This window comes from Daphnia pulicaria, chromosome 6, assembly GCF_021234035.1.
Source record: "Daphnia pulicaria isolate SC F1-1A chromosome 6, SC_F0-13Bv2, whole genome shotgun sequence".
NCBI lineage: Eukaryota > Metazoa > Arthropoda > Branchiopoda > Diplostraca > Daphniidae > Daphnia > Daphnia pulicaria.
The window spans coordinates 19151410-19164111 of record NC_060918.1 but is presented as its reverse complement, the minus strand read 5'-3'; positions in this window follow the sequence as shown (position 1 = coordinate 19164111).

The window sequence follows — 12702 nt, the reverse complement described above, 5'->3', positions numbered from 1 at the left end:
CAACATACGTTTTCTGCGGCTGTGGTGTTTTAGGCCAGCCACAACACTTCTATTCTAGGTGAAAAGGTCAATGAAAGACCTTTACGTGAAAAAGATGTCACCATGCAGCTGCAATTCACGAAGCCGTTAGGTTGTCGTTTGGAGAATTGCCGAGACCGTCTACGCTTTTCCAAATGTTTTACTCCTACCCACCATTAGTTGAAACAATTGGCTCAATTTCAATTTTTCGTATTTCATTTTTTAAATCGTATTTTTTTTTTCTTTTTCAGCACTTTGGCAATCTATCATTCTGGCTTTCTATCTTTGTATCAAAGCAGACGACTTTAGTGGTAGGTAAAAAATGTGTGAAAAATTCCAACAACTTGTTTGAGATAGTCTCTGAGCTGGTTGTGAGCAAGTGGTTAGGATCACGGTTGCAATGCAATTCGCCAATTTATTCGATGGATTACAATTCATGACATCGAGAACAAAAAAAATTAAGAAGCGTAAAGAAAAGACATCACAGTGTTACAAGTAAATAACAACATTAACGGCAAATAACAACAAAAAGGGGAAAAACCGCACGACTTGGAGCGTGCCATTCAGAGAGTCGGCCGACGCTCTGGATCGGGTCGTTTGCAATCCGACTGTTGGCGGGCGCCTATGTCGCCTATGCTTTGTGCCAGTCCAGTCGGCCTGGACTCACTCGCACTTTGGATACCAATTTCGTTGCTCCACCATAGCTCTTAGAATCTACTCTAGATTCAACAACTTCCCAAAAGCTTGACCAGTGAAGAATGTCTCCTTTGAAGATGGGCAAATCAAGCTTCGGTAACGCACTGGCAGAAGGACCAGGTGTAGCGGTAGCGGCAGGAACTATTGGAGTTGTAGCTAGAGCGAGAGCTGCGTTTGCTGCGTCTTCGGCATCTTGGAGCTGGAGCGTCCATAGTTGAAATGCATTCTTTAGCGTCACGAAGAGTCTGATTACTGATATCGTCTGCCTCTATATCAGCTTCAACGTCGGCAGGGTCCAACTCTTCCTGAATGGCTTCGTCGAGTCCCTCTACTGTTGCCATCTTGGCCTCGAGATTTGCAATCTTGTTCTGAAGCTCGTGTATCTTTGGTGGCCTGGTGGTAGTACCATCGGCGATAATATCATTATTCTTGTTTAGTTAACGAGTAGCAGCTGCTCGATTGCCTCCACCTGATGCGGTGAGACGCGCATGATCCGCCATGATGAAGAATAAAATAAATGATTGATGAACTGAAGGCTGATAATTGAAACGGAAGAGAGATGAAAGAATATGAAAAGGCGTGGATTGATTCAACTTTCGCATAGGGACAAAAATGCTCTAACCGAATACACGAATGCGACGACCAAGAGTAAGGACAGCAAATGTTAAAAACTGTTGATTTTTCTGCAGTGATTAGTTGAACTGTATCGTCTTCTTCTATGAGATAGGGAGGAATAGGACGTCATTGTTCAGTGAGAATCACGCCTGCAGTTTCCCTAGCACTTTGAATAAGTGTGGTTTTGTCGGCTAGTAAACTAGGTGGAGTACGTACAGGGTGACACCAGGACTGAATGTCTGAGAAGGTTTTTTCTGAGAAGGTGATATCCTCTTCGCCAGATTTGGTCTATGAACTTATTTTCACAGGTGTCTGTACTTTGTTTCTATCCGTGATTGTCCTTCTTCTTCTCGTTCTAACTTTTTGGAACAGCCAGTATACAACCGAGCCCATCGAGAAACCTTACAGCCGATGAATCCTATTGAGAAATTCTTAGGCATCAAATTTTTCGTTTTTTTCTCCTTTTGTAAGTCGGGATTATTTTAAGCAAACCAATTAGTTCCTAGAGCTTAGCATTTTAAAATATCACCTTTGGCAATTTGCAAATGTCTTGTTACAAATTTGATTTCATATTTCATTGTGTTACTTTTCTCGTAACACTTTTACAACCAAGGGGTTACAATGCGATTCTATTTTACACTGGAGACATAAATAAACTCGCCATTTGGCAGTGAACCAAGTGAGCATGACCCACAAGAAATCCAAGTAAAATATTTCCTTCACGTAACTCAGACGTTATCTAAATCCTTATTCTTTTGTTTTCACTTTGTGATTTCTAGAAATAGAACTTCCTGATCTGCACTGAAATATTTTTGGCGGCTGTGGCTCATCATTTCTCCTTCTATTACCGACCGTACGTGGATTTAGCTCAAGATAAACATGGCTGCTGTTTTTCCTTCTGTCATATGTGGGACGGGTCAGACGTACGGCGAGATGTCGTGACCATATTCACGTAATTCGTGCATCAGTGTGGCGCCAATTTGCTGGAAGGCCACCCCGTCACGAAACCAAGGATTAGGAGAAGTGAGCCCTGCTCGTACCCGTAACCTCTCAAAACAACTTAATGCATATTCTAGCAAGTTAGACAGAAAGAAAGACGGGCCAGTTTCAGGAATAATATGTCGATCAACAGTTCGACAGTTTCTTTTTGATCAATGACACCACCCTCTCCATAGAAAATTCTAGCTCGGCTTGTAGGAATTCCGCTTAAGTTCCCCCTCCCTTGCCGGAAGCTGGAACTAGGCTCTAGCTATAGACGTGTGTATACATTTATGTCTACATACCGAGACATAATCTGTAAGACTATTTTATTACATGTTTTAAAAATCCACCAACTAACTTTGTCATCTGGGCGTCATTTTAATTCTCTCTCTAAAAGTGTACAAGTATACTATATTTTTCCACATTCACCGCTTATCTTAACGTAATATCACCTCCGTCGAACCCAACCAAATTTATCAGATCGCAAATGTCTCATACAGTAATATCTAAAGCATCAGCTTTCATGCGTGGTTTGTATAGAATATCGACGACTCCCTTTTCTTCTGCAATTAAAAGGGACTTCCTATTATATCATTTTTCCGGGTAATAGATTTTCATGCAGGTGATTTATTCTCTGGTATTTCATTTTTACACAATAATCAAGCGTCTATTATTGCAGAATGTAGATAGGAATCAATCCCATAAAATATCTTAATTTTGATTTACGCTAGCAGCAGCCGTGACTATAGGGAAAAATTGTATTTCAACCCTCTTATGTTTTGTAATAGCAATCTAATTTTCGTTGTTGTGAGAGTGTACGCTGCAATCACGTAGTACGTGTGTTTAGTGTTCGTTTTAGAAAAGGGTTTAACTACTTAACCTTCTCGTACGAGAAATAATGTCTTTGTATTTGAGATCTTTGGTCGTCCTATATTTATCTAGATTATGAAGAAGAAGAACCATTTACACATCCAAACTCGTTGGTTGATTACAAAAAGAGAACGAGAGGATCAGACAGAGAAGAAACAAAAGAGAAGAAGAATAAACAAACGATAATGAAACGTATGAAGAGATGATCAACGTTTCGTAGGGGGGAAGGGGAGGGGGAACGCCACTTTTTATAAAACAGTGTTTCCACGTAGTATATTGATATATATACTACGTAATATAACACTCCCCCTCGATCAAGAAATATTCGAGAAAGATATGAGTATCAAAATTATAGAGGGAAGTTGTTATGAAGGTGTTATGAAGGTGTGGTGAGTTATGGGCTACGACCGAAAAAGGTAAGTAAGTTTCGGAAGGGCATGATGTTCTTCTTAATGGAATCTTGATGGCTTATGCACTACCCAGATTCTGGTGTGGTTGAGTTCGAAGGTTGATGTCGGTAATGGCTTTCTTAGCATATCAGCGAGCTGGTCAGAAGTGGACACAGAGAATACCACACAAATTAGAGATTATTAGTTGATTTCTCCGGCCTGAATTTGTTTGCGTAGGTAGTGATATTTCACTCGGATATGCTTGGTTCGTTCATGGACGACCGGATTATTCATAATCAGGATGGCGCTTTTGCTATTGCAAAGGAGTGGTCTGCTGAATTCCTAGCTGATAGAGATTTTCACGAAGCCAGACGATCTCTCGACACGCATATCCAGCTGCGTGGTATTTTGCTTATGCCATCAATTGCGCCACGGGTTTCTGGAGGTGGCTTTTCCACACTATTGGGCCGCCGTTGAGAAGAAAGACTATAACCGTGGTCAATCGAAACGTGTCTGGGCAGCCTGCATAGTCCGCATCCAAGTAGCCTACGAGATGATTCGTTGATTCATTCGCAGAGAAGCATATGCCATGGTCGGAAGTTTTAGCCAGATAGACCAGAATCATCTTGGTGACCTTACAGTGAGGGTTTCTGGGATTCTGGAAGTGACAACAGACTGCTAAGACCGTGAAGGCGATTTTGGAGCGAGTTATGCCCATCGCGTAAAGAAGAACCCCGACCAGCGAGCGGTATCGCGTTAACTCTGGATTATCCTCAAGATAAAATTAAGGGCATCAGAATCTGCAGGAATATTAGATGGATGGCAGTCAGTCATTTTAAACCTTTCCAATAGAGCTTGAATGTAGCGGGACTGAGTTACGTATATCTTCTTGTTGCGAAGATCTCTCGAAATTTCTAGGGCAGATAAAGCTCTTGGTTGGTCCAGACGTAATCTCGAAATGATTCTAAAGAAATTGAATGATGCCTCGTGCCTTTGTCTTCGGGTTACTTGCGATTTGGCCGTCGTCGACTTAAATGACAAGTATTATGAAGTCGTCAGGATCTTCGCTTCGACTGAAGTAGATGTATTGATCAGCGGTTGAGTGAGATAGTCTAAACTGAATGAGGAACGAGTCGAATTTCTGGTTCCATTTCCGTGGTGACTGTTTCAGGCCGTACAATGGTTTGTGTAATCGGAAGACCAGATGCTCCTCGCCTGGAAGTATAAAACCTTCGGGCTGCTGCACATAAAAACTCTTCGTCCAGATCCCCTCATAAAAAGGCTGTCTTGACGTCGAGCTGATGAAGTTCTAAGTCGAGCGAAGCCATGATTGAGATATAAACTCTGGGTGAATCGTGTTCCACGACCGGAGAATGGATTTCGCCCTCGATGTAATCTTGTCCAGGTACTTGCGAAAATCCTTAAGCTACGAAAAGATCCTTGCAAATGCCCTTCCGTTCGACGTAACACGGTTTAAACTTGTAGGTCCATCTGCTTCTGATTATGGAGTGACTCGGAGGCAAAACTATTTTCGTCCATTTCTGGTTTTTCATGAGAAATCGGAACCCCCTATCCATTGGCGCTTACCACTCAGGTGCGTCGTCGCTGACTCAGCGTCACGGTACTGGGCAGGCTCGTTATGGACGTAGGCCGAGGCAGCTGTGTTGCCAGGGAGCCCACTTTCAATTCGAGATTTGACTCTGGCAGACCACCCTTGGCCATCAACGACTAGCTTTTCTATAGCTTATCCTTGAGAAGTCTCAAGGTGGTTCGACGGTAATTTTATTAATGTCAAAGTCAGTGAATACGCTGTGATTGAAAGAAGTCTCTGGGAGGTGGACCGGTTGGAAAAACTTCAAGCTTGTTCTGCCAATCCTCTTGAGGAAGCACAATTTCGTAGTGATGTCGGCTCGTCGTTACATCGCGACTGGTATTCACCTTGCCAGTTGATGGGTTCCATAAACGATCGACCTTTTTTGTGTCCGAGCTGTCGACAAAATAACATAGTAGGCCCTTGGGATCGAGTTTACGTATCTTCTAGTCCAGTACTAGTGTTTAGAACTTGGAACCAAAAGAACGAGCATTGGTGAGGTCAGGTTTCTTATCGTACCAAGCCTCGTACGGCGTCTTGATTGTACCGGTACTGGGGAGCGCACGGTTTAGGATGTACACCACCCAGCTCACGGATCCTGCCCACAGTTTCAGTGGGAGGCTTTTGTTTGAATGAAGTAGAGTTCGCGTGTCTTCCATGATAGTGTGGTTGTCTCTCTTCAAAACGCATTCTGCTGAGGGGTGTCACGAACGGAGCCTTCGTGGCGAATTCTCCGTTTCCTCAGCCAGATCTGGAGCTCGTTGTTCTCGTATTTGGCACCGTTGTCTGAGCGTAGCTCGGCAACCAGTTGACCAGTCTGAGCATGCAGGAGTTTGCAGAAGTCTTTAAAGCAGTCGGCCACCTCAGATTTGTGTTTTATGAAGCGGAAGACATGATATTCACTTGAGTCGTCATGGAATGAGACGTAATATGATGCCTTGCCGATGCTTTGGACCTGCATGGGACCGCAAACGTCACTGTGAATAAGGGCACCAATTCTGTTGGATCTGGTAGAGAGCTGGTTGGAAAGACGAGACGTTTCATCTTGCCAATCGCACATTCGTGACAGCGTTCGAGTGGAGGTTGAACTCCTTGCTTTAAGTGGAGGCCGTTGACCGCTCAACTTTCTACCATCTTGATGATGGTCTGTTAACCGATGTGCCAGGCATTGATGCCAATCTTGAAGAGAGTTCTCTGCTGATCGAGCGACTGAGGCTACGTCTGCTGTCACAATGGAGATATTTAAAAGATAACGCGACTTTCCGACGCGTTTCGCGGTCAAATGATGTCTTTGCGAACGATAAGGGCCTGTGAGCCGGCAAAGTGAATGTCTGTCCCCTTGTTGGTGATTGCGCCGACGGATATCTTGTTGATATCTTGTTGATGCCGATGCTTGGAGCATACAAGACGTCGAGGATCTGGCTCTTAAGGATCCCGTTGACTGATGTCAGTACGTCAATTTTGCTTACTCCGAATAAGTCAACCTTCATCCGCCCACTTCCGCCGATCCATCTTTATCCTGGCTGAATTACCCTGAAATTTTTCAGTATCAATTTATATGAAGTGATGTGTTGCGTTTCTCCCGAATCGAGGAAGAAGTTGGGAATCAAATAACGTAAGCCCCGCGATGTAGCTACTCTCTGGAACGGCGTTCGATGACTGATCGGCGACGTTTCCCTTGTCTTTAGCCTTGAAGTTGCTGTAGTATTCATTCTCGGAATGTCCGATGATGTTGCAGAATTTGCAACGAGGTAATCCACTTTGCTTGTTGCCGCAGTCCTTCTTGTCGTGACCGACGATGTTGCAGTGGCTACATAGCGTGGAATTGCGCAATTTGCCATTTTATGCAGCAAACCTTACATGACGATCACTGCCTCTGCCCCATGTTCTGCCCCTCTTTGGATAGGGAGACTGCCTGTTCGCTGCTCTGTGAAATGTATCGGGCTTGTGTGATCGTCTGGCACCAGTCAATGGTGAGTCCGTCTGAATGCCAAAGTAGGTCATCGGCGCTTAGCTCACCGCCATTGCAGTTTGACTTCCTACGATCTTCTCAATCAAGTCTGGTGACAAAGTTGGCCAGCGTTCTTTCCAAAAGAAGAGAGCTCTTTCAGGCGATGATAAAATTTTTGTAGCTGGGTGGAAGAGATGTGATTATTTTATTGCATGCGTCATCGTCGTCAGTGAGACCTCCAGCGTCTTTAAATTGTTGAACTAGTAGCTTGATCACCTCTATGTTCCCGCATAGAGGCGATCAAGTGTGCTCCGGGTTAAAACGGTAGTTAAAAAGGTCCTGCTGTAAGGATTGTCTCCTTTCAACTGTGTTCTGCTGATATCTGCTGGTGATAGAATTCCAGATGAAGTGGGCCGTGTCGCAGGTGAGCAGTGAGTTCTGCTTCTACTCGTTACAGGTGTTAAATAGGTAGCTCTGTGCCAAGTTGTCGTTTTTCACCCATTCGTCGATCACAGGCTGGTGGGCAACAACGCCATCGGTTCTCACCTCAGTTGGTCGTGTCCGATATCCATCAACTACCGGCACCTCGTTATGGCTTCTGAGAGCGATGTTAACGCTGCATTTTCAGTTTTCAAAATTCTTGCCGTTGAATTGAACTGTTTTGGCTCGAAAGACATCGTGTGAGGGTAAGTTGTCTATCTTTTCTATCTTGAGCATGTCAAATTACTCTGGGCCCATGACTTGTTAATTTTAGAAAATGGTTTAACTACTTGATCTTTTCGTACGAGGAATAATATCTTTGTATTTGGGATCTTTGTCCGTCCTATATTTACCTAGGTTATAAAGGGGGAAAAAAAGAAAAAAAAACGATAATGAACAACGTTTCGTAGGAGGAAAGAGCCGTCAAACAGAAACAAAAAAACAAAGAAAACAGTGTTGCCGCGTAGTATATTGATCGAAACGTACATGGACTACTTTAACTAAAGGACGGGACTCTTCGGCCTTTCCTATGTCGGCCATGTAAACATTTTTCCGGGAGAATTGGAATCGAAATTTAAAAATATGTATTGCGTTACCTATACCTAAAATGTACGGTTATAGAGATATTGCAAATTACTTTATGGACAATTTGAAAAAAGACAAAACACCGGTGCCATCTAGGAACCAAACCTCCTAAGCTCTTGTAAGTCTGCAAGCTGATGCCCATTCGTGCATACCAAGAGAAAGAGACGCATAGCTGCTTAACTCTCTTTTACCTTGTGGCATATATTATTCTTGAGAGCTTAGGGTGCTTGGCTGCTAGATGGCACCGGTGTTTGGTCTTTTTACCCCTACTCCTGAAAGTAAAATTAGAATACCTTATTAATTAGTTTTTTTACTAGGATTTATAAACACAGTTGGAATCAGCGAAAAAAACTGCATTTATTGATGTTTTCCATTAATTATCTCCTGAACAAACCCCACCCGACTAGCTTTAACACGGCGAGATAGGCGAAGAGTCCCTTCCTTTAGTTAAAGTAGTCCATGAAACGTAACAGTTAGAAAATGTACAAGTTTCACTTTGCCAATGGCACTTGATAGATTACGAGGGACAGCAACTCGATTCGTCGAGGGATAGCAAGGTCATGAAGTAGGAATACAGTAATAAAAAGAACTACTTTATTTATGATAAGGGTTAATACAGTTATGCTCTTGTTTTTCCATTTACTCCCTTTTGTCTACACGTGCAAGTATGCAACGGACGGTTTTTGACAAATTTATGTATGTAAATAAGAATCTAAATGTCTTCATTCATTAATAAAATAAAAGTTTAACTTAAATATTTATTTTCCAAATAAAATTTTCGTATTTATTATCATTTAACGGTAATTTTACATATGGAAACGATAAATTTCACCTCATTTCCCTATGCTTTACGTGCATCCCCATTCATAAAATGAACGGGAATGCCATCTCGCGGTAGCCTTAATCGTCCACAAAGCTGTTTTGTAGGCGATGGTACAGTACCCTGTAAGTAGGACTGTAACCCGGATGAAATCCCGGGACACTGCCCAGGTTGAAGAGAAAAAAACCTCCAAAACCGTAAATCCAAGGAGGTATTTTTTTACGGGACGGACGCCAGGACATACCACCAGGTCCGTGGGTCAACCCGAGCGGTGGCGCCATCTAGTATTGAAATAGAGAAGTTCGTCAAGCAATATGCCTAGGGCCGCAAGAAAGACGGAAATCGACATTAACTGAAAAGATTGCCACTTAATCCTCTATGAGAATATCATAGAGAAAAGTAGAAAAATGGTAAAAAAGTACGGCTACAAAAGAAGAAATTGACATTGACGTGTCACTGCTAAAAGAAGAAGCTTATTATAAATTTAGGGAATGTTTTCAAATTTGTATAATGAGATAAAAATTAACTAGGATTTTTTAAAATTTCGAAACAATTTCAAGTTTCTTTTATCGATGTTCGTTTGATACTAACACTCCAACTCGATTTGCTTATAATTGATTCCAATCGATTGTAATCGATTAATTAATAATTCGATAATCCACGGCAAAATTATCCAATTGACGCATGATCGATTGTTTTTTTTTTAAATATTATCCATTCGAATAGAAGAAAAATAAATCGATTAATCCACCGATTTTCTAAAATGTTATTTTTCTTGTAAAATTTTTTTTTGCTCTTAGAGGTTAGAGCCACTATATTCTATTTAAAAAAGTAATCGTAGAGTTATTATTGTTTTGCCGCGCTATAAATTATCTGTTTTTGAGAATGGTTTCCTTTAATTTAACATTGGAAATTGGATTAAATTGATATTTTAAATGTTAAGTTTTGTTCAAAACACCCTGAGGTGCATGGATCTCACTCATTCTTCTTATTTTGTTTGAAATATTATTATGAACTTAGTTCTAGCGATAGTTATGCATCCGACTACTTTCCATAATTAAGAATTAAGCTAATGTCTTTTAGCATTAATAAATTCTTGTAATAAGTTATTAACCAATGAATTTTAAGAATTTGACAAATTTTTATCTCAAATTATTCGAGTTAAGTCGATTTGAATCGATTATAATTTATTATAATCAAATTTAACTTTTTATTAATCGATTTTAATGGACTATAATCGATTTGAAAAATTAATCAATCGATTATAATCGATAGTAAAAAATTCTAGTCGATTGGAAATCGATTACGATTTTTTATAGAATTATCCAATCGATTGGACCATTTTCCAATCGATTTTGGTCGAGTGGGAGCTGTAGATACAAATACAATTTGTAAACGATCTGATAGTTTTTTGAAAAATCCATTGATAAATTAAGAAAAAGTTTTTTTTACCTGATTTTTATCCGGCAGTGACCCGGGTCGGTATATGTTGTGTGTCCCGGGTCACTTTTCGCTTTTGACCCATCCCGCTCAAACCCGTGTTAAAAAAACCAATCTAGTCATCCGTCAACACATGTAAAAAAAACACCCATTTAGCTCAAGGTTACAGCTCTACCTATAGGAGAAAGTAAAAACTTGAAAAGTATAGATAGTAGCTTGAATTCATACCGGCTTAGTTATTTTGCACACCATGTTTTAATTACACAGGAAACTTTGCTGGATGATGTTATTAAAAATTTGCTGTTTTGGAAACTAAAGAGGCCATTGGGTATCCACCTTCAAGATTTTGTGGCCCGCTATAGGAAAACGCCAATTTATCCCAATGGTGAATGGTAACGCAGGCGGCAGTGCCCCGCGTTTTCTCATTTTGTATTCGTCTTCTCAACCATTCAATTGAACGATTGAATTAGTTATTACAAATAAAAATAATCACCTCTCATTCTCAATCATTTCTTGTATCGATACAAACTATGAAGTAAAATGGTGCTGCGGGGCAACGCCCCACGTTTTCGTGTTGCATTCGTCGCAACATTTCAATTGAACTAGTTAGTATGATTGTAAATAAACAACTTCCCATGATTAATTTTAAAAAATTATCAAAACCAAAATAATCTTCATGTTTAGCCCGCAGCCACATTACAGCTTAATTCCTGAATTTTCCAAGACTGTTTCATCAAACAATGTGTCAAACCCCAAATAGTACTAAACTCTCTAGATTTCAGCACGCGAAGGACTTATATCGTACAGTTAGGTAGTTTTCACGGCACAACTCTCTACTAGATTTTTTTTAAAAGGCCAGAACTTTTTTACACAGAAAAATCACACCATGGCAATTTGCTTTTTCCATGCAGTTTAACATGCTGAATCAAATGAACTTAAACTTCCATCGAAAAAAAGGAAATTAGAAATACAAGAGGATTTTCCAATTTCACCCTACCTACCGCACAGACAATAAACAGTTTGGGTCCAATAACCACCTAATAGCCATTTAGATTTCCTTATGTAAATCTCTCAGGGTTTAATTCGTCATCGTCTTATATTGTTCACCTTCTTCTAAAGGAAAGAAGACAGAATTATGGTATAGTGAGTTTATAACCAGTCTACTCTTACTTTAGTCTACAATAACTTCTTCAAAGCTAACAGCTTTATGTACAGCACTCGGTGAGAAAAATTTCATCTACACTAACCAAAAGATACAAACGAACGGAAAAATGAAAATGTGGGAACAGGCACAAATGCATTGTAAGATAAGGAACGGCCACATTATGAAATTATGATTTACGCGAACACTTCCTCGGAAATGATCACATTTCACTTCAAGATTGACGAAGAATTGGAAGCCATATAACCATTTATAGCCATATATTCAGTTTTGCAATGAAAAACATGTGGGAACAAGCAAAAAGGCACATTGTGGAAATTATATGCAGAAAGACAATTATATGAAAGATATTAAGGAAAATATAGGAAAATATTAGGACAGGAAAAAAAAGAAAATTAAACACCCTCGTTTTCCACTATCTTAAAGCTCTTTTGCAGGACTAATTTTCTTATGTGATTACTGACAATTCAAAAATTGAAAGTTTCGGTACTTGCTTCGCTCACTGCTCTTCAATAAATATTAACGTGGTATTGAGTTGCGTTCAGAAATTCAGCTTCACATCTAGCAGTAAAATCACGCTGACGCACTTTTGATTAATATCTAACACCTTCGGTCAACTTCAATCACAGTAGGTTATAAAATTTAAATACTTACTGGCGGGGACTATCTTCAATTATTCATTGATTCAAGTAAATGAAACAAAGGTTTAGTATCTTTTATACCATTATGTGTATTCGTATTCCTGAGGAATTTAATTCTAGAAATGTGAAAATGAAGATGATTCAGGATAGTTGAATTTTTCATGTGTTGGTTGATAGGAAAGGTCTTGTATTGTTTTGTGTTAATTGTTAAATTTTTCATTAGCCTCGGGGGCGGCAAATGACGCTACGAAATCCTGGTAAACCCAAAACTTTATAATCGATTTACTCAGTAATACGTTCACTTGCTTTCCCTTTTGCCCTTCAAATCAGCTTAACAAGTTCTATTGAATTGAGTTAAGTTTGATTAGATTTGAGATTCTGTACCACTCTAGATCACGGCCAAAACAGCTTATAAAATCACTGTAGTCACTAGACTCTTAAATAGAAATTTTTACTTTTCTCT